Source organism: Equus caballus, chromosome 14 (genome assembly GCF_041296265.1).
Source record: "Equus caballus isolate H_3958 breed thoroughbred chromosome 14, TB-T2T, whole genome shotgun sequence".
NCBI lineage: Eukaryota > Metazoa > Chordata > Mammalia > Perissodactyla > Equidae > Equus > Equus caballus.
Window position 1 is genome coordinate 32,747,627 of NC_091697.1, and position 23,697 is coordinate 32,771,323.

Here is a 23,697-nt window from a genome sequence, read left to right on the forward strand (position 1 = left end):
ATTTCTTTTGTAAGGTTGGGGAGAGAATCTGAAGTTTAATTTCTTCCTAAGCAGACTTTATACATATTCTCCAATTTTTAGCCTTATTTTTTTACATTTACTTCTAGAAGTAATATGTGCAAACAACATATATGTCTTTTGAGGGATTCCACAGTTCAAATAGGGTTGCATCTCAGCTTTTTCACTATTGGATTTGGATTCAGTTTTCTTTTCTTTTCTTTTTTTGAGGAAGATTAGCCCTGAGTTAACATCTGCTGTCAATCCTCCTCTTTTTGCTGAGGAAGACTGGCCCTGAGCTAAGATGTGTGCCCATCTTCCTCTACTTTATATGTGGGACGCCTGCCACAGCATGGCTTGACAAGTGGTGTGTAGGCCTGCACCCAGGATCTGAACCAGTGACCCCTGGGCTGCCGAAGTAGAATGTGCGAACTTAACTGATATGCCACTGGGCCGGCCCAGGATTCAGTTTTCTTGTGAATGTCGTTCACACTTCCGCTCTCCAGTTTCTAGAATTTTTACTACCATCTTTTTTATTTTTTATCCTTCTGGGTTTGTATTTTTAAAATTTTCTGTACTTCCATTTTTATTTAATGGGAGATGGGGAGGAAGAAGTAATGCAGGTTTTCAGTTTATAGTCTTTTTCTAGAAGGTTTTCGATATGTTTTATCAGCTGGAATGTCACAAAATGAACACTGCATTTGGTAATGGGAGAACTAGGTTCAAATTCCATTTCAAATAACAGTATGACTTTAGACAGGTGACTTCTCTCAGTCTCAGCCCTCATTGGTAAAGTGAGCTAATTGATCTAATTTGATCTAATTTATTAGTTGGAAGACTTTGGTTGCAAGTAATAGAAACTATTGGTAACTCAAGCGAAAGGCATTCGTTGAAAGTCTACCTAGAGGTCAGGAAATCAAACGGAAAGCTGGAGAATGGCTGGGAGCAAAGCCTCTTCTGAAGGCTGGAAAGTACAGAACTCATCTGATAACAGGAACAGTCTAGTGAAGGCCACACAATTGGGATGAATAACATCCAACCACTCTTTTCCTTCAATTCTTGCATTAAAGATTAAAATTTTGTGAGAGAGCATTTATTGGGCCATGTTTAGGTCATAAATTCAGCTGATGGACAATGTGGAATAATCCAGTCCATTTAGGTTCTAGTGGCAGACAGACACCTGGATTTATAATCCTATCCAGACTACACACGGTAGGAGACAGATAACTTCCTAAAGGAGGTAAGGGTGTGGTTAGGAGGGTGGAAATGAGGCAGAATATCCCCCAAAAGATAAATGTTTACTTTGGTTATCTCCTAGGGTGTGAGGAGTTAATGAGACAATGTATGTAAATATAACCTGTGAAGTGTGAAGTGTGAAATGATGTTAATAGTTCCTGAGATTATAGCCCTAGGACAGCTGATTATGGTGTCTTGCGGTCATCAGAAAAGGTTGGCCAAGGCAGGGAGTGAAAGCAGACAGGAATTTAGAATACAAGACATTTGGCAATAGTAGGTTTTCTGTAGACACCTAGCCAGGCCACTCTCTGTCAAACTAATGTGTTATGTTTCTTTCATAAAAAAGTACCTTCCTTAGAAATGTTCTTATTTGTTTACATTTTTGTTAACTATTTACCCCACTAGAATGCAAGTTCCATTAGTTCAAGGATCTTCTCTGTCTCGTTTACTACTCTGTTCTTTGTGTCAAGGACAACGCCTAGAATATTGTAAGTGTTCAGTTAATATTTTTTTGAATAAATATTGAATATTTTATTTATTTTTTTTGAGGAAGATTAGCCCTGAGTTAACATCTGCTGTCAATCCTCCTCTTTTTGCTGAGGAAGACTGGCCCTGAGCTAACATCCGTGCCCATCTTCCTCTACTTTATAATGTGGGATGCCTACCACAGCATGGCTTGCCAAGTGGTGCCATGTCTGCACCCGGGATCCGAACCAGTGAACCTTGAGCCACCGAAGTGGAATGTGCGCACTCCGGGCTGGCCCCTGAATACTTTAATTATGACCTGATTTTGGCCCAGTGGAAATAAATGGCTCCCTAGGAAAAGCAGACATGGGTTTCACTCTAGCTTCTTTCTAGTAGGGGCCCAGTGCTTTGTACTAACTTCATTCGCTCCTCCTTATTCCTAATTGAATGACTAAACACTGGCATTTCATTTAGACATTTTACTAATTTATACACATCTTGAGGTTCAAAGAATCCACAGAAAAATGTTTGACCCATATATTCCTTTGGATTCTTGAGTCTTGTGCTTATTATGTTTAGATAATTCTTATAGTTTTTTCTAGGAAATGTATTAATATTCTCATAATCTAAGCAGTGTGTTTAAGTATTATATCTCTCTAAGAGTGTCTCCAAGTTGGTCTTTTTTTCCTTGGAGGTCTTTCCTTTTATTTTGGAAAAATAATATGGGACATCTCATTGAACAGTGGATGGCATACTGAGGCAATCACCTCATGGATTTAACTAGCCGATATTACTTAAAGAATTTTTGATTGATTCAGTCAATAGATATTTTAACCTTGTTTTGAAGAGTTCTTTACGTGGTGGCATTTTAGAAGCTGTAACTTGCTAGGAATAGGATCTTCAGTCTAGTGCCTTTTAGGAATAAGAACCAATCATTATTTGGGTTGCAGGGTCACAATCTCAAATGACAACAGAGGCCACTTGATATAAGGCATTGGTGCTAAGCTGCTTGTATTGTGGCCATACATGACGCCTGCCTAATTGTGGGACTGTCTTTGTCTGCTTGGGCCACTATAACAGAATATCCTAGACTGAGTGGCGAAAACAGCACTCATATAATCCTCACAGTTCTGGTGTGTGGAAGTCCAAGATCAGGGTGCCAACCTGGTTGGGTTTTTGGTGAGGCTCCTTTTCCTAGTTATGTCCTCACATGGCTTTCCTTGGTGTGCGCCCTACGAAAGATCCCGTGTCTCATCCTCTTTATATAAAGGCATTAATCCCATCATGAGGCACCCCCCATCATGACCTAATCTAACTCTAATTACTTTATTACCAAATTACCTAACTACCTAATTACCAGAAGACCCCACATCCAAATACCATCATGTTGGAGGTTAAGGTTTCAACATCTGAATTTTGAGGGCACACAAACATTCAGTCCATAGCAATGACCTTTGCTTTATTTCTTATTTAAGCTGTGCAATAGGCCTTTGTTTTAATTAAAACTTCAACATGCACCCAATCAAAATTAACTTCCTCCTCAAAGAAAATATCTAACTCACATTTCTGCCAAATACTTAAGTAATTTGTTGCATCGCCCTTTATAACAGTGTCTGGGCTAAACAACAAATGTCCTGAAGGTTTTGCTCATGGGTTCTCAGTGATTGACCCATGATTTAGGCTGAGTAGACTTAAGAGGATTACATGAAAATTGTTTCAGCTTTTTTCTTCTTTGAAACTAAATAAATCTGAAGATTGGGTTCATTTATTCTTAGATCAGAAGATTCAGGTTCTTGCCTCAACCCTCCTGCTGAATAATTGTGTGTTCTTGAGAAGCTATTTATTCTTTTAAAGTTTTGTCTGTAAAATTGGGATAATGCCATCCTGCTTGTTCCCACCAGACAATGAGAGTCAAATAAAATGATATAATGGAAAAACTACTGAAATATATAATCTGCTTTGTAAAGGCAATGAGTTATTATTTAAAAGAAAGTCAGTTATATAAAATTAAGTGTAAAATAGATCATTGCTTCTAGGAGTTTAAAATCTCACGCAATATACAGGCAGGAAGATAAGAGCTCCCTTCAAATGCTATTGTGACTGGGAAAAATTGTGAAATCTGGACATAAAGTAATTGTCAAGGTTCTGGAAATGTGCCCACTTACAGCGAGCTGTTGACATCAAGTAGAATAATGATTTCATTTAAAATTTTGATAACTGCTATTACCTGTCTCTCATTTTTTTGGAGGGTATTATTTCCTGCCCTTTCTGCTCTTTCATACAAGGCAGATAGCAAAATTTGAAAGTAGGTGAGCACCTGTGTGAATCCGTAAATGAAATGAAGCCTTCAGAAAGAGATTTGCTCTTTCAAAGCCTTTCTTTGAGTTTTTCTGATGTGATCTGTTCTCAGTGTTTAGAGCTTAGTCCCAACAAGCTGCCTTTGGTTGAGTGGCCTCTGCAGCGTGGCCCTCATTCTGCTCTTCAGTCAGTTATCCCGTTGCTTCATGCTGCCCTTACATCCATCTTATTTGGCAGCTTTATTATACTTACCCTTGAGTCTTATTGGCTCCTTTGCAGACAAGAATATCTGGATAGAATTATTGCTACTTTGGTGGAGTTATTTGGCCAGCTATTCCTCAAACCTAGTGAAATATTAAATAAACAAGAGAAAGAGGGTCTTCAGTTTAAGGATTTATTTTCAGAAGATATCAATGGCTCTGGTGCACAATTCAGTTCAGAGTGTTGGCAAAGATGCATAGCTCGTGAGTGTATTTATTACAGTTTCTTAGAGCAGGATCTTGTACACTTATCCATGCCAATCAAAGGGGCATTGTCTGTCCAGGTGTCCTACATTTGGGATTCTTTAAAATGGCCTAAATATTTGGTGGTGGGGAGGAATGGCCTATCCTCTCATAACTTCTGAGACGTGTAGGACTGTGGTCAGCTTGATAGTGTGTGTATGTGTGTGTGTTTTGTGTGTGTATTTGTGGTTATGTAACCTGACAGGAGCACCCCTTAACAGAAGAACTAATATGAGAGACCCATGGTCTCTCCTCCCTAATATGTACTTGTAGCTTCAGATCGTCCCACAGAGCTGAGATTGGCAGCAGTCCTTCAGCAGGATTGGGCAATGCTTGGTAAAACTCGTGATCATTTTAAGTCTTTACTTTCCCTCCAAAGCATAGCTATGGAATCAGACAAGTCTTGGATTCAAAATTGAGTGCCATTTGCAGCTGTGTCACCTTGCATATATTACTTAACCTCTCCATAAATTGGGGACAGTAACTTCTCATAGATTTCTTGTAAGGTTTAAATGTATAATATATAAAAGGCCCCAAATAGTGCCTGACATGTGTTCATTCATTGTGATGACATGAGACATATCTGTTCATATTTTCCATTGGCCAATATTTTACTTTAGAGGATTTTGCAGTCTCAATTTCTTAAGAAGCTTTTCGTTTTTGTACTTCTTCCGTATGCATCTTGGTAAATCTCTAAACAACTGCGATTAGTAACATTAATAAAAAATAAGCTAAATTAAATCAATCAAACTCCTAGCTCTTTTAATAAGACTTTCTGGATTATGGTAAGAGTTACTTGAAGGTAAAGTATTAATTTGTTTTTAATTCAGTCCACTGCATATTATTAAACTCAACTTTCCTCTGACTTGGGGGCAAAACTAAACCACAATCAAATAGTGAGGTCATGTACCACAGCAACACACACGCTGAAGAGCATTGCAGATGCTGCAAATTTGGGATAGACTTTTATTTAACCAATTGGGGCAAGGCTGGGTATTTAATGTACATTAAAACATCATAGGTGAGTGACATTAAGTTCATTGTTTGCTTTGAATTATTTCAAGGTGCTCAGCACATTAAAATAATTTATCTTCTGTGGTTTTCTGAGGATAAGCTCTATGATTTGAAACTCCTTTTAGAAAAAGGAGAGAAAAAGAGGGATTTGGTAGTAAGACAGCTGGATTTCAGAGGTCCATTTTATGAAAGATTGAAAATTGCATAGGCAACAGAGAGAGACTTTTAGACGGTCAAAATGCTGGCTGGCATTAGTAGTGTTTGTGTGGTCTCCCTTCCTTCTTTGCTCACAGTGTGGAACATATAACCGATGTGACCATGCTAGTCTATTAAAACACTTTTACTATCTTTTCATCACTGAGTGCAGGAGTAAAAGACTCACGTGCCTTCCAGGGTCTAGCAGGAAACAAAATGAGGAAGTGGGCTGGGCAGGGTCCATGGCCCCCTGGATCACGTGTGCCTCTGAAGGCCTCTGCACCTCGCTTCTGTGATTATTGCCACGTCTGAGTTTTCAAGAAAAAGCAAAAATATGGATTTGTATGTAAAGAAATCTTCCTATTATGTAATCTACTGGAAATTAAAAATAAGTCCTTTTAGGGAGCAAATTTGAGCTACGTGGGCCTGTGGCCTGTCGGACCCTTTAACCTGGCGCAAAAGGCTGTATCCAGTCTGGGTTTAACTTTCGTTTTGTCTGATCTCTCTACTTACTTCTGTCCCTACCACACCCTGCTCCCACCTTTTACACACACAGAGCACTTGCACTCCAGTTATGCCAAATTGTTTGTCTTTTCCAGAGTGCATCAGTCACCCTCCTACTTCCCTGCTCTTCCATCGGCATGGGTGCTCTCTTCGTGGCTCCCCACTTCCACACATCAGCTTGATGAACTCTCTATATCGTCCTCCTCGTATCAGCACATGACAAGCCTCCTGAGTTTTCTGTCAGCACCCTATCCCAGGACAGAGGTGAATTTATTGCTTACTACTCCATATTTCCATGTTACATCGTAATACATTGAAATACATAGTGTTTCCATATTACATTGCACTAGACTTAATTATTTGCATGTCTGGCTCATTAATACTCTTCCATCTCCATTGTTGCAGGGAAGAGAAAGACAATGGCTGTAGACAAAGTGTACATAGCTAGATTCAGCAACCAGAGAGCCTTCCTGATTTGTATCAGGGCACAATTGCCACCATTCCTCTTTGGGATAAGGCTCTCTCATGGGGACATGAGCCAGGCTCACAAGCTGCCCACCTGGGCTGTGGACATTTGGAATTTCTGAGTCAGCCTGCATGGGACAGAGGACCCGTAGTTCTTTGTTTTCTCAGGCTGGTTTCATGATCTAGTTGCAATGCAGGCCTGGATAATCATGTCTGCCTCGCTCCGGTCTCCCAGCCTTGGCACTCACAGAGAGAACTTTAATCAGGGAGGCAGGGGAAGGGAGACCTTTCCTGATGTAACTTTGATAAGTAACTTGAGCTGCAGAGCGTTTATTTTCCATGATCTCTACAAACAACTCATTCTCAGCTCTCATCACTGCTCATTGTGGTTGCCCCAGAAACCAGTTTTTAAGTTTCTCATTCCAGCCATATTGGGAGCTCTTCATGAGGCAGGAGCTGTATCTTACTAACCTTTGTATCCTTAATGCCTATCAAACAGAAAGAGCTCAAATACTCGTTAAAAGAACAGTCTAGAGGGAAGAATGAGCATAAAGACAGTGTAAGAGCTTGTTTTTCATTTATGGCTAACATTTTGTGACCTAGGTTGCCAAATGTACCACGGGCTCCTTGCCCAATCTCACATTTACTAAACGAATAAAATGTAGACTAATAGGACACCACATTTGCACTTTCTTCACATTTTAGACAGATGGAGCAAACAGAGCTTGCTGTGGTTTTATTTTATTTTCTCTCAGCCCTCGTTGAACTTGGAGTTTAGCCAGTGTTTGCTCAGCCCAGTCAGGGGTCTTGTCAGGATCAGGGGCTGCTGTCACCACAGTTGCCTTGCTTCATGTTTAGAGATTATAAGTTTTAAAAGAAGATTTCATTCTGAGGCTAGAAAGTCGAGTAAGTATGAAAGTGGTTGAAGGTATTTCTTCTGGTTTTGTCTAAAGACACTTAAAAAATAAGATAATATATTAAAATGATAATCAGGTTTGTAAAAATAGCAGTCATTTATTGAACTACAAAATGTGAGAGTCTGTGTTTGCCAGAGAAAAATCTGCTTATATAAGACAATTTTTCTAAAAGTTCAAGGCAATAATGTTAATTTTTCTAATAGTGACTGTGACTTTTTGTAACTGCAAACAGATATTTAAGCAATTATGATAAAGTCACCTCTCTGAGGTGCTTACAGGGCAAAGTTTTCCGGTGACTTTATGCTCCAGCCTAAATGTAAGAATCCTTGGCAAGTGTCATATTTGATGTCGCACGTTACACCAATAAGGAATTTGTCCCAATCAGTAGATACTTTTTCTCCTCTTGTCTAGCCTAATTTACTTCTAGAAATACTTGAAAGAATTTTTTTCTCTCATGGATAGGGCTTCCCTTTAATCAAGGATAATAATTGCTGTATGAGAGAAACATAAGCCTTGATCTACTGGGAAGAAACATAAAGGCTTGTATTGTGGAGATGTCAATTAACTGCAATATTCATAAAACTTCCCAAAATTAAAATGATCTCACCTCTCAAATGCCCCAGATTTCCTTTCAATATTAAAAAATTGATGATTTCCAAAGCCCGGATGCAAAGACATATGATGAGCATATTATACTAATGTCGATGCAGTAGTTCTGTCCTTGGGAAAGGTATGGGAAACTTGGCAAGAAGTGGAGGGTACCTTTAAGATGACCTTTGACTAGTAACAACAGAGAATAAATTGATTCTAGTTGTCATCAAGCTGACCTTTACTGAAAACTCAAAAAGGGAAAATGTAGCAGCAAGGAATTGCATATATTTTAAGTAAGATTTTATTTGATCTCCTGGAATCATTTTATTTCTTTGTTTTTTTTTTTTGATTTGTTTGTTTCTTTCCCCAAAGCTCTTAAGGATATTTTATTTCTTAGATTAAGCCTAATCTCTTTTAGAAGTGTCCTTTCAGATCTTAAGACTACTTTTAGGTAAAAGGCGTATTGGATGAATGCAAAAAGTTGACCTGGAAGTTAAATAGTAATTTAGTTAACTTGTATATCACTCCTGAAATGCAAGTAATAGTAATAACAGAAAGATATTTCAATCTGTCATGAAGCATTTAATTTCAACTTAATGAGGGGGAAAAGAAACAAAGTGTGAAAATTAGTGTGCTCAGCAACTCAACATATCCTGGCAAAAAAGTGGGTTAATAAGTTTTCAGAAAGATTTTCAAAATATGACAAGATATATCAATTATCTATTGCCATAAAATGCTATGTAACAAATCACCCTGAAACAAAGAGATTTAAAACACACACATTTATTATTTCTCATGAGTCTATTGGCTGGGTGGTTTTATGCTGATATAGGCTGCGTTGGTCTGAGCTGGGCTATCTCATGCATGTGTGGTCAGATGGCAGATTAGCAGAGAGCTGTCTTGACTAGGATGGCTTTAGCTTGGACACCTTGGCTTTAGTCTGTAAACCTCTCATATCCCTTCATCAGACAAGCCTAGGCATGTTCACTTGGTGGTGGTAAGTGTCCAAAAGTGAGCCAGCCCAGTCACACAAGCGAGCAAGCAGAAACATACATGTCCTTTTCAAGACTCTGCTCATAGCACATCGGCTAGTATCTCACTGGTTAAAATAAGTCAGATGGCAGAGTCAGAGTGAGAGAGGACCACACAGTTCAGGGCAAAGACCATGGGGTAGGGAGGCATTATTTGGGATCATTATTGTAACCAGTCTCCCACACTAGACTGGTTTGTGTTTTGTTTGAATAGTGTAATGAGAATAAGCGCTGTTCTCTGAGTAGTTCAGGTAACTTTGGTTGTCTTGTTACTAACTGGCTGCAGAATTATCAAGCTAGTTTGTATGTAAACTAGTTTGCTTGTATTTTTCAGATGATAATTATGGTATTCTCAGACCTGATTCCAATTTTCTTTTTAATTTTGGGAAGTTTTATGAATATTGCAGTTAATTGACATCTCCACAATACAAGCCTTTATGTTTCTTCCCAGTAGATCAAGGCTTATGTTTCTCTCATACAGCAATTATTATCCTTGATTAAAGGGAAGCCCTATCCATGAGAGAAAAAAATTCTTTCAAGTATTTCTAGAAGTAAATTAGGCTAGACAAGAGGAGAAAAAGTATCTACTGATTGGGACAAATTCCTTATTGGTGTAATGTGTGACATCAAATATGACACTTGCCAAGGATTCTTACATTTAGGCTGGAGCATAAAGTCACTGGAAAACTTTGCCCTGTAAGCACCTCAGAGAGGTGACTTTATCATAATTGCTTAAATATCTGTTTGAGTTACAAAAAGTCACAGTCACTATGAGAGAAATTTACATTATTGCCTTAAACTTTTAGAAAAATTGTCTTATATAAGCAGATTTTTCTCTGGCAAACACTGACTCTCACATTTTGTAGTTGAAGAAGTGGGTGGAATGTTTTCCCAAGGCAACCTGAGTTTGCCTTGGCCTGTGTTGAAAATTACATATGCCTCTGAACCACACTTAGTTGTTACTAACTTATTCTAATCTTGCTACTATAAAGTGGAAAAGTCCAGACTAAAGTTTCAACATAAAAATTTCAACTTAAACACAAAAAGGAATAAAGGTGAAGAACCACGGCAATTATTTTCTAAGATAGAAAGAAAATGCAAATGAGCCCTGTTTGGGAACTTATGAAAGACATATGAAACAGGATAAAGCAGCCATCTGTTAAAATAATTCAAAAGCAAAAATTTGGTTAGTTATTGACTGGTCTTAATAAGGTTGAATGTTATTAGTTCACCTGCAAAGAATTTCAGTCTGAAGTCAACTCTTCATTATTTTCCAATCAGCATTCCAGGAGCAGTGTCAGATCAACGTAGCTCATGCACGGCAGCAGGTGGACCAGATGCTGAACATTACATTAGCAAAATAACAAGGCAAAATTCTCCTTGCAAGCTCCTTTCCCTCCTTGTCTTCCTCCCACACATAAAAATTGGCGATAACAGAAAAAGAGAGAGAGGCTGGGACAGACTACAGTTATGTGACACTACCTTGTTGTTTAATGTATTTGACCTCATTTTGTTTATGTATTAACTTCTGTTACAGCATTATATGTGGTAAATAGCTGGCAGTAGGTGTCTCCATGACATCTCTAAAGGTTATTCATACTTTCTCAAGACTAGATCACTTGACAAATAAACTCTTTTCATAACTCAGATGCTGCTGCTTCTCTTTAAAAGAGAATTTTCTGGGTTCTCTCTTTTCTATTCTAGCCACTCCACAATTTATATATATCCATCTCTTTTCAAAATGTCTGTTGGCCTAGTTACAGACATGGTCAGGAAGGAAAGTTGTTAGTCTTTTATGAATGGCAAATAGTTTATGTATAGATACTGAGAAGTTAGGTCTTTCACTGCAGTTCAGCCATCTACCCCTAGAAGCTAATCAATCTGACCTTCATGCTGCATGGGTGAAGTTCAGCTGCTTTCCCATTGTTAATGAGTACACTCTCTGTTGAAAATAACAAAAATAGGGCAGAAACATGCATGTTACTATTCCCAGAGCAACTATAGCTCTTCCCTAAAGAAACCAAGGTTTCTATACGTCCTGGGTCACTTAGCAGCAGACGGATACCAGGTGAGCTAAAATTGTACTCTTGACTCTTGACAGCTGTCGCTAAAATTACAGGAATAAAAAGCCAACTTTTCCCAAGAAAGATAGTTGTGCATTTATAGGCATTACATTATTTATGATTTCTGTCAAATTATAAGAAAATAAAAACTGCTGGTGGGAATGTAAGTTGGTGCAGCCACAATGGAAAACAGTATAGTGATTCCTCAAAAAATTAAAAATAGAAATACCATATGATCCAGCTATCTCACTTCTGGTTATGTATCCAAAGAACACAAAAACTAATTCAAAAAGATATATGCACTCCTATGTTCATTGCAGCATTATTCACAATACCCAAGACTTGGAAGCACCCTAAGTGCCCATCGACGGATGAATAGATAAAGAAGATATGGTACACACACACCCACACACACACACACACACACACACACACACACACAATGGAATACTACTCAGCCATAAAAAAGATGAAATCCTGCCATTTGTGATGACAAGGATGGACCTCGAGGGTATTGTGTTAAGTGAAATAAGTCTGATGGAGAAAGATAATTACCATTATGGCTTCACTCATATGTGGAAGATAAACAAACAAACACATAGGTATGGAGAACAGATAGGTGGTTACCAGAGGGGAAGGGGTCGGGGGAGAGAGAAAGGAGTCAAGGGGCACATGTGTATGGTGATGGATGGCAACTAGACTTTTGGTGGGGAACATGATGCAGTCTATACAGAAGTTGAAATACAATGATGTACACCTGAAATTTATATGATGTTATAAACCAGTGTGACCTCAAAAAAAAAGTTGTAGTTGCATTGGTGGTTGCAGTTGAAATAAGCTTTACAAAAACAATTAAATATTTAAGGTAATAACACCATGGAATACATGTTTTTACTGTTACAATAAGTGCAAAACAGATTATTTATAGTGTTGCTGCTAAGAATATATGTTATTATCTTGATTAAAATAAATTCGACTAGTATTTTATTTTATTTAATTAATTATTTTTTTCTTTCTGCTTTTTCTCCCCAAATCCCCCCAGTATGTAGTTGTATATTTGAGTTGTGGGTCCTTCTGATTGTGGCACGTGGGACACCGCCTCAGCATGGCCTGATGAGTGGTGCCATGTCCGCGCCCAGGATCTCAACCAGCAAAGCCCTGGGCCCCCGCAGCGGAGCTCGCAGCCTTAACCAATTGGCCACGGGGCCGGCCCTCGACTAGTATTTTAAAAATGCAATAAACGTTGCTGCTATATGTGGCCATGGTGATTAAAGAAGACTAAGATTATAATAATCTTTTCGAAAAACACTAGGGTTGTTTCCCATGCCGCTGATGGTAACACAACAGGTGAAAACTCTACAAGATGAAGCTTTGTACGGCATAAAATATGAGACTATTTCAGAGGGCAACAAAGTATCCAGTCCCATGGAAAATTTTTGAGCAGCCTAGCTGAAGACATAACCCGAGGGCCCTTGTATCTGGAGCACTGCTTGTGCTTGAGATAAAGTGTGCTAGGTTCCCCAGCACAAGCAAGGTCCCCTTAATGCTTGAGCAAGAAGGATAGGCTTAACTGTTGGCTTGTAAGAGAAGTGGATGGATTTAGTTTCATGATTGTGATGGATAACTTTCTGCTATAGAAATAAAAATATGAATGTATTTGGCAGGAGTGCTATTGTGAGAACACTGCTTTTCCAAACAAAATTCTGAAAGCCATATTGAATGGATTTCCTTGAAGTTAGTGAGTTTCACAAAGACAATTTTATGAACTCCAAGACTTCTCTGATCATGTTTTCATTCTCTAGAACAGGGGTCAGCAAACGATAGCCCATATGCCAGATCTGACTCATTGCCTGTTTTTGTTTTGTTTTGTTTTTCTAGAGCAGTTTTAGGTTTATAAAAAAATTGAACAGAAAGTATATACTCTCATCCCACCCACAGTTTCCCCTTTTATTAACATCTTGCATTAATGTGGTACATTTGTTAAAACTGATTAGCCAATATTGATACATTATTATTAACTAAAGTCCATAGTTTACAATAGGGTTTGCTCTTTGTGTTGTACATTCTATAAGTTTGGCCAAATGCATAATATCATGTATCCACCGTTACAGATCATACAGAATGGTTAGTTTCACCATCCTAAAAATCCCTGGTGCTCCACCTGTTTATCTTCACTCCCCCACCAAGTCTCGACTACTACTGGTCTTTTTATTGTTTCCATAAGTTTGCCTTTTCCCGAATATCATATAGTTGGAAACATACAGAATGTAGCTTCTTTCATTCAGCAATATGCATTTAAGGTTCCTTCATGTCTTTCATGACTTGATAGCTCATTTCTTTGAATTACTGAATAACATTCCGATGTATGGATGTGCCACAGTTTGTTTAGCATTCACCTACTCAAAGACATCTTAGTTGCTTTGAATTATTGGCAATTATGAATAAAGCAGCTATAAACATTCGTGTTCAGGTTTTTGTGTGGACATAAATGTTCAACTCATTTGAGTAAATGCCAAGGTACATAATTGCCGGTATGTATGATAAGAGTATGTTTACTTTTCTAAGAAACCACCAACCTGTCTTCCAAAGTGGCTGTACCATTTTGTTTCCCACCGGCAACAAATGAGAATTCCTGTTGCTCCGCATTCTTGACAACAGTTGGTGTTGCCAGTGTTTTGGATTTTGGCCATTCTAATAGGTGTTGTTAATTGCCTGTTTTTGTAAATAGAATTTTATTGGAAATAGATGTGTTCATTCATTTACATATTGTCTGTGGCTGCTTTCATGCTGTAGTGGCAGAGTTGAGTAGTTGCGACAGACACCAGATGGCTCACAAAACCTAAACTATTTACTATCTGGCTTTTCATGGAAAAAGTTTGTGGAGACTTGCTTTAGAATATTTTTTTCTAGCACATTCCCTGACAACTTTTTTAGAATTTATATGAAATTTCTATGAGATGTTTGTGTTTTGTTCATTAGAATAATCATGAGCCTGCAAGGTCTTTTATTAGAGGAGTGGAGTAAATCTATTACTAAGGCAATAATTGAACAGGCTCATCCTGCAAAGAACTTGGCAAAAATGAGACTTTTGTGTTCCTTTCTTTGTTGAACAAAACATCTTCGGGAGGGCATTGAATAAAAAGAGGTTGCTGAAAGCCAATAAAATATCATCACAAACCATATGACTACAAATAGAACAATCTTGAAACTATAAATGAACTTTGTAGCATGTGTATATATGTATGTGTATATATGCACATATACGTGTAACTATTTACTAATCAAGAATAATTTTCATGGATGAAAAATCTCACTTGTGGTCAGGATTGCTCCCTCCTTCCCAATCTTCCTCTTATACTCAGCAATAAAAAGGAACGTACCACTGATACACACTATAACATGGTTCAACTTAAAACATACTACACAGAAAAGAATACGTGGTTTTCATACATGCTTAGTATCAACATTAATGTAATTATCTTGAAGGACAGAAATTGGTTGCTTGCGAAAGAATATGGCTTAGAATGTATTTAAACATGTAAGCTATTATGGCATGTAAGGATAAAGACTAATCTATTTTCATGGATTCACTGTGAGCTATTTATTTCTCCAAAAACCCTTGGAGCAATGTTTTCCAAATCTCGTTGCTACAGATTTCCAAGGCTGATTCCAGCCAGCCAGATTTATAGTTTGAATTATGGATCATCCAAGGTAATTCTAGTAGAGTTGTCCCAAAGACTATCACTTTCAAACTGTAAGATTTTTGTACAGTTCAAAATGTTTTGGAGTTTGAGAACCAATATTCGCCATGCAAGTGATGCTTGGGAATTTAGTCTATTTTGATTGGCAATTTGTTCATCATTAAATAAAATTTCTTTTAATGATGTGTGCATGTCCAATCACTTTCAGAAATATTTTATTCTTTGAAATTGAAATGTGCAATTAGCAGATCACCCTAAACTCGATCTTGCTAATGAAGTAGCCAAAATTTTGACTCACCTCTCATCCTATGCAGTCACCCAGCCATCTGTTTTAACTTTCTGATTACATGGCCACAGGCTGGGCTTGGAGATAATGCCTTTACAAACTGTCACAGCCACTAAAAGCTTCAGCAACTGTATGAGATTGAACTGCTGAGTCACTAAAGTCATCTCTGTTTAATGAAGCACTGTATACTTCATTCTCATAGTGCTTTTATCTTTCAAATTGTAATGTCCAATTCATCCTAAAACATTCATTCTTTAATTCCTGACCAGAAACCTACATGAGTGTTAGATGATGTGTTGGGAAGAGAACACCAGATCTGTCCTCTGAGGCAGTAGAATTGTTTTCTGGGTCTGATTCTGTCACTACCTAATTTTAAATTATTTAACAAGGAGGCCATCAGATTGAAGTGGCCTTAATGCGCTGGTGGCCTAGTAAGTGAACCAAAATCTAAGCCTATAAATGCCTCGAGGTTATAAAACCACTAAGGACATCCGGTCACAAACAGCCAACTAGGCTTTAAGCTATAGCCCATCAAATAATTTCCTTTCTTTGCTTCTACCTTTTCTCTATATAAGTCTTTCCCCTGCCTCTATTGGTGGAGTGCTCCTAATCACTTCCGGTTTGGTGCTGCCTGATTCTAACTCATTTTTTCTCAAATAAACTCTTAAAATCTTTAATATGCCTCAGTTTATCTTTTAACACTAGATATGGTAAAAGACAAAAAAGTCACAATTTTTTTCTCTTGGCTTCTTCCTCTTTATACTCTGAATAATAACTCATTCATCCGATGTCACATTATGATGTGACATCATGATGTAAGTAAAAGCACTAATAAAGTGTGAGACAAATCCATCTCTTTCCAACCCACTGTTTCACCTCGCTGGTTTGGTTTGGCATCTCTTGCCTAGAGTATAATGAAAGATTCCTCACTTCTCTCCTGCTCTGTGGCCAGCCTCCCTGCAGTTCACTCTGGACTGTTTGGTTAAAACACTGTTTGGTTAAATCTTCCTAAATCATGAGTGTGAGAGCATTTGTTCTCTGCTTTTAAAACTTTCTAGTTTCTGGCAGGGCACTGTTTACAATCTTTTATTTAGCATTTAAAGCCCTTGAACTGGGTCCAATGTGAACCTCCTTTAGTCAATCTGAGTTTATGGCTGCTCCTCTGTGTTAAGGAATTTTTACCCTGCGCATTTAGGTGTGCTGTTTCATCTGCCTGGAATGCATTTCTTACCCACCATTTCCACTTGCCTGGAATGCATTTTTTACCGATCATTTCCATTATAAACTTTCTGTCTTTTTTTAAAGCTGAGCTGAATTGTTAACGTCATCTGGATTTTGCTCACTCCTCTGACCCAGTAGTAGTATCTCTTTCCTTTGTGCTACTGTAACACACAGTATTTCAAAAATCATCTTTGACACTTACCTTATGCTTCTTCTCAGTGTAGATATTTATGTACCTGATTTTATATATTAAGGTATTCTTTTCTTTCAAATTTTAATGTTTCTGAAATTGGAGTTTATCTTAAAAACTCTATGTATATTTAATGATTTTCTTTTTTCCTATAAAGTTGTGTTTTTTTTAGATTAAGTGTTGCATTATTTTTATTTTTATCTTTTTGTTCTCTATTTTTTAAAATTTATTATTTTTTTAATTGCAGTAACATCGGTTTATAACATTATATAACTTTCAGGTGTACATCATAATATATTTTGAATTCTGTGTAGATTACATGGTGTTTTCCACCCAAAGACTAATTACAATCCATCCCCACACACATGTGCCTAATCACCCCTTTTGCCTTCCTCCCTCTCCCCTTTCCCTCTGGTAACCACTAATCCAATCTCTGATGCTACGTGTTTGTTTGTCGTCGTTTTATCTTCTACTTATGAGTGAGATCATATGGTATTTGACTTTCGCCCTCTGACATTTCACTCAGCATAATACCCTCAAGCTCCATCCATGTTGTCATAAATGGCCAGTTTTCATCATTTCTTATGGCTGAGTAGTAGTCCATTGGGTATATGTACTACATCTTCTTTGCCCATTCGTCCCTTGATGGACACCTATGTTGTTTCCAAGTCTTGGCTGCTGTGAATAACGCTGCGATGAACATAGGGGTGCATGTATCTTGATTTATTTGTGTTTTCAAGTTCTTTGGATAAATGCCCAGCAGTGGAATAGCTGTGTTATATAGTAGATCTATTCTTAATTTTCTGAGAAAACTCCATACTGTTTTCCATAGTGGCTGCACCAGTTTGCACTCCCACCAGTAGTGTACCAGGGTTCCCTTCTCTCCACATCCTCTCCAACACTTGTTATTTTTTGTCTTGTTAATTATAGCCATTCTGACTGGAGTGAGGCGATGTCTCATTGTAGTTTTGGTTTGCATTTCCCTGATAGTTAATGATGTTGAATATCATTACATGTGCCTGTTTGCCATCCGTATATCTTCTTTGGAGAAATCTCTGTTCAGATCTTTTGCCCATTTTTTACTTGAGTTGGTAGTTTTTTTTGTTGTTGAGATGTATGAGTTCTTTGTACATTTTGGATATTAACCCCTTATCTGATATATGGTTTGCAAATATCTTCTCCCAATTGTTAGGTTGTCTTTTTCAATTTCTTGATGGTCTCCTTTGCTGTGCAGAAGCTTTTTGATGTAGTGCCATTTGTTTATTTTTTCTATTGTTTCCCTTGCCCGGTCACACATAGTACTTGAAAATATGCTGCTAAGACTGATGTTGAATAGCATACTGCCTATGTTTTCTTCTAGAAGTTTCATCATTTTGGATCTTACATTCAAGTTTCTAATCCATTTTGAGTTGATTTTTGTGCATGGTGTAAGATAATTGTCTACTTTCATTCTTTTGCATGTGGCTGTCCAGTTTTCCCAACACCAGTTATTGAATGGACTCTCCTTTCTCCATTGTATGTTCTTGGCTCTCTCGAAAATTAGCTGTCCATGTATGTGAGGGTTTATTTTTGGGCTCTCAATTCTGTTCCATTGATCTGTGTGTCTCTTTTTGTGCCAGTACCATGCTGTTTTGGTTACTATAGCTTTGTAGTATATTTTGAAGTCAAGGAGTGTGATACCTCCAGCTTTGTTCTTTTTTTCTCAGGATTCCTTTGGCTATTCAGGGTCTTTTGTTGTTCCATATAAATTTTAGGATTCTTTGTTCTATTTCTGTGAAAAATGTTGTTGGAAGATTGATAGGGATTGCGTTGAATCTGTAGATTGCTTTAGGAAGTATGGACATTTTAACTATGTTAATTCTTCCAAGCCAAGAGCATGGAATATTTTTCCATTTCTTTGTGTCTTCAATTTCTTTCAACAATGTTTTATAGTTTTTGGTGTACAGATCTTTCAACTCTTTGGTTAAGTTTATTCCTAGGTATTTTATTCTTTCTGTTGCAATTGTAAATGGGATTGTATTCTTAATTTCTCTTTTTGCTGCTTTGTTTTTAGTGTGTAGAAATGCCACTGACTTTTGTATGTTGATTTTGTATCCTGCAACTTGCCTGTATTCATTTATTATTTCTAAAAGTTTTTGGGTGGATTCTTTAGGGTTTTCTAGATATAAAATCATGTTGTCTGCAAATAGTGACAGTTTCACTTCTTTTTTTCCAATTTGGATCCCTTTTATTTCTTTTTCTTGCCTGATTGTTCTGGCTAGGACTTCCAACACCACGTTAAATGAGAGTGGTGAAAGTTTGCATCCTTGTCTGGTTCATGTTCTTAGAGGGATAGCTTTCAGTTTTTCTCCATTGAAAATGATATTAGCTGTGGGTTTGTCACGTATGGCATTTATTATGTTGAGGTACTTTCCTTCTATACCCATTTTATTCAGAGATTTTATCATAAATGGATATTGGATCTAGTCAAATGCGTTCTCTGCATCTACTGAGATGATCATGTGACTTTTAGTCTTCATTTTGTTAATGTGGTGTATCATGTTGATTGATTTGTGAATGTTGAACCATCCCTGCATCCCTGGAATAAATCCCACTTGATCATGGTGTGTGATCTTTTTAATGTATTGTTGTACTCGATTTGCTAGTATTTTGTTGAGGATTTTTGCATCAATGTTCATCAGTGATATTGGTGTAATTTTCTTTTTTGTGTTGTCCTTGTCTGATTTTGCCATCAGCATAATTTTGACTTCATAGAATGAGTTAGGAAGATTCCCCTCCTCTTCAATTTTTTGGAACAGTTGGAGAAGGATAGATATTAAATCTTTGAATCTTTGGTAGAATTCACCAGGGAAGCTGTCTGGGCCTGGACTTTTATTTTTTGGGAGGTTTTTGATTACTGTTTTAATCTCCTTAACGGCAATGGGTCTATTCAAATTCTCTGATTCTTCTTGATCCTGTTTTGGAAGGTTGTATGATTCTAAGAATTTATCAATTTCTTCTAGATTATCCACTTTGTGGGCATATAGCTTTTCATAGTATTCGCTTATAATCTTTTGTATTTCTGAGGTGTCTTTTGCAATTTCTCCTCTTTTGTTTCTGATTTTATTTATTTGAGCCTTCTTTCTTTTTTTCCTGGTGAGTCTAGCTAAATGTTTATCATTTGTTTATCTTTTCAAAGAACAAGCTCTTGGTTTCATTGATTTCTTTCTATTGTTTTTTAAGTCTCTATTTTGTTTATTTCTCCTCTGATTTTTATTATTTCCTTTCTCTGCTGATTTTGGGTTTTGTTTATTTCTCCTTTTCCAGTTCCTTTAGGTGTACTGTTAGATTGTTTATCTTGAAGTTTTCTTGTTTGTTGAGGTAGGCCTGTATTGCTATAAACTTCCCTCTTAGAACCACTCTTGCTGTATTTCATAGATTTTGGCATGTTGTATTTTCATTTTCATTTGTTTCCAGGTATTTTTTGATTTCTCCTTTCATTTCTTCATTGACCCAATTGTTGTTCAGTAGCATTTTTTTTTAATCTACACCTATTTGTGGCTTTTCTGGTTTTCTTCCTTAGTTGATTTCTAGTTTCATACCTTTGTGGTCAGAAAAGATGCTTGGTATTATTTCAATCTTCTTAAATTTATTGAGACTTGTTTTGTTGCCCAGTATGTGATCAATCCTGGAGAATTTTATGTAAGCATTTGAAAAGAATGAGTACTCTGCAGTTTTTGCATGGAATGTTCTGTATATATCTACTAAGTCCATCTGGTCTAATGTGTCATTTAAGACCAACGTTTCCTTATTGATCTTCTGTTTGGATGATCTATCCATTGGTGTAAGTGGAGTGTTAAAGTCCTCTACCATTATTGTGTTACTGTCTATTTCTCCTTTTATGTCTGTTAATAATTGCTTTATATATTTAGGTGCTGCTATGTTGGGTGCATAGATAGTTTCAAGTGTTATATCCTCTTGTTGGATTGTTCCCTTTATCATTATGTAGTGCCCTCCTTTGTCTCGTGTTACAATTTTTGTTTTAAAGTCTATTTTCTCTGATATAAATATTGCTACCCCCCACTTTCTTTTATTTGCCGTTTGTGTGGAGTATCTTTTTCCATCTTTTCACTTTCAGTTTTTGCCTGTCTTTAGGTCTGAAGTGTGCTGCTTGTATGCAGCGTATATATGGGTCTTTTTTAAATCCAATCAGCCACCCCATGTCTTTTGATTGGAGCATTTAGTCCATTGACATTTAAAGTAGCTCTTGATAAATATGCATGTATTGCCATTTTGTTACTGTTTTTCCAGATGCGTTAGTAGTTCTTCTTTGTTCCTTTCTTCTCTTCTCTTGTGCTTTCATGGCTTTCTTTAGTACTATGTTTCCTTTCTCTTACTTCTTTGTTTATTTATTATAGGTTTCTTGTTTGTGATTACCACGAGGTTCACATATAACATTCTATATATATAGCAATCTATATTGAATTAATAATCTCTTTAGTTTGATCTCCTTCTAAAAGCTCTCCTCTTTTACTCACCTCCTCCCACATTTATTTATGTTTTTGAAATCATATCTACTCTCTTATTTTATCTGCATCTTTCCATTACTGTTTTATCATCGAAATAGGTGATTTTAGTACTTTTGTCTTTTAACCTTCATATTTTCTTCATAGGTGGTTGATCTCCTACATTTACTGTATTTTTGCCTTTACCAGTGATTTTATTGCCCGGTTTTTGTTGGGGTTTTTTTTTGATGATTTTCTTATTCCTATTTGTGGTCTTCTCTTTCTCACTTACCTTTAAGTCTCTTCAACATTTCTTGTAGACCTGGTTTCTTAGTGATAAACTGCTTTAATTTTGCTTGTCTAGGAAACTCTTTATCTCTCCTTCCATTCTGAATGATAATCTTGCTGCATAGAGTATTCTTGGCTGTAGGATTTTTCCATTCAGAATTTTAAATATGTCATTCCACTCTCTTCTAGTCTGTAATGTTATGGCTGAGAAGTCCACTGATAGTCTTATGGACTTTCCTTTGTATGCCATTTGTTGCCTTTCTCTTGCAGCTTTTAGGATTCTTTCTTTATCTTTAATTTTGGACATTTTAATTATAATGTGTCTTGGTGTAGGCCTGTTTGGGTTTATCTTATTTGGTGCTCTCTGTGCTTCCTGTACTCGGGTGTCTATTTTCTTCCTTAGGTTAGGAAAGTTTTCAGCTATTATTTTTTTCACATAGATTCTCTACCCCTCTGTCTCTCCCTTCTCCTTCTGGGATACCTATAACAGGAATGTTAGCATGGTTGATATTGTCCTAGAGTTCCTTCAGACTTTTCTCATTATTTTAAATTCTTTTTTCTTTTATCTGTTCTGCTTGGGTAATTTCCTCTAGTCTTTCGTCCAGCTCGCTGATCCATTCTTCTGTATTATCTACTCTGCTACTGAGTCCCTCCAGTGAATTTTTCATTTCCAGTATTGTATTCTTCATTTCTGATTGGTTCTTTTTTATATTTTCCAATTCTTTGTCAATGTTCTCACTGTGTTCATCCAGTCTTCTCCCAAGATCAATGAGCCTCCTCATGAGTTTTTGTTTGAACTCTTTGTCAGGTAGATTGCTTATTTCTGTTTCATTTGCTTCTTTTTTCTGGAGTTTTGTCCTGTTCCCTTGCTTGGAACGTATTCCTTTGCTTCCTCATTATGCCTCTTTCTCTGTGTTTATATCTATGTTTTAGGTGAGTCAGCTATGTCTCCTGATCTTGGAGAAGTGGCCTTATGTAAGAGACACCTTTTGAGGCCCAGCAGTGTGCTTCCCTTCGGTCACCAGTCAAAATGGTCCAGGAATGACCTCCGTGTGGGCTACATGTGACCTTCTGCTGCAACAGGGTTGCTCTTACTGCAGGTACTTTGGGAGTCTAGGCTTTCCCTAACTTACCAGTTGTTTGTAAATCGGGTTTGGGGAGCCCCAGCGCCAGTGGCTGCAAGGTCTAATAGCACACTCCTGTTGCAGTTGTTCTGTTAAGTGAGTAGGCACCCCGTGTGGCTTGTTGCTATGCTCAGGGGCATACAATTTTTGTAGGCCTCAGGCCTGCAAGGCTGTTGTCAGCTCTCTTAGGATTGCAACTGAGTGAGGCTGTCCACAGGCACAAGAGCCACCAATTATTTCAGGCTTTGGAAGGCAGGGCAGATCCCCTTTGTGGCTATTTGTGAAGCACAGGTCTTCTGCTAGTGATAAGCCCTACCCCCACAGGTCCACCAACACTGTCAACACAATCCTGGTCTGCACTTCCTGACCCCCTGAAGCGTACTCAGTCACCCCACTGTAGAGGCCCCCACACTCTCCACCAGTGCCACCTACAGTTCACCTGCACCCCACACAGGCCCTGACCCACAGAGGCAGACACACTCACCTGCTTGCAGAGGATTGAGGCACCCAGTCTATGCAGGCCAACAAGTAGCCTGAGGGCTTGCTGTTGGGTGGGACCAGTCCCTAGGATGGGCTGCCTGCCATGACTGAGTTGGATTAAATCTGTGCTCCAGTGGGTGTGGCAGACCCCTGAGCTAATAGCCCAGGGGAAGAACTCCAATGGCATCTGTCAGCATACCTGTACTACATCACAATGGCTACTGTCAATGTCTCAGTCTCCAAAAGGTCTCACCTCTCACTGAGATGTACCCAGAGCATACCAGGTGAGTCTTTTTTCACCAAAGGACTGTGCCCCTTTCTTTCTACTGATTTTAGGTTGCTTCCTGAGACAGGTGAATTTGTGCATGGACCCTTTAAGAGCCAGCTTTTTTTTTTTTTTTTTGGCTTATGTCTGATAGCTTTTCTGAGCATATTCCCCATTGTAGTTAATAGCCAGTGAAGGGAAATATTACAACACTCATCTCAGTTGCACTGAGTCCAAAGTATGCTGATAGCAGTAACATTCCCATGCTCAGGTCCCTGCTCCTCTAGGGAAGGCTGCGTACCTTAGGGTTGCTCCTGCCTGGCTGTGAAGCTCTGTGGCTCAGGAGGGTGGCTTTTTTTCTCTCCAGAAGGAATTTATG

The 23,697-nt window shown here is 37.9% G+C and overlaps 1 long non-coding RNA gene across 1 annotated transcript in view; it reads right to left on the reverse strand.

The window, feature by feature from the left end:
- Positions 1-23,218, reverse strand: part of LOC138917265 (uncharacterized) — a 46,193-nt gene extending 22,975 nt beyond the window's left edge. The window contains exons 1-3 of the long non-coding RNA XR_011425019.1: positions 23,058-23,218; positions 5,900-6,016; positions 4,249-4,340 (exon numbers count right to left, since the gene is read on the reverse strand). This is a non-coding gene — a long non-coding RNA (uncharacterized lncRNA). The remainder of the gene's footprint in view (positions 1-4,248; positions 4,341-5,899; positions 6,017-23,057) is intronic.
- Between the last annotated feature and the right edge of the window lie 479 nt (positions 23,219-23,697).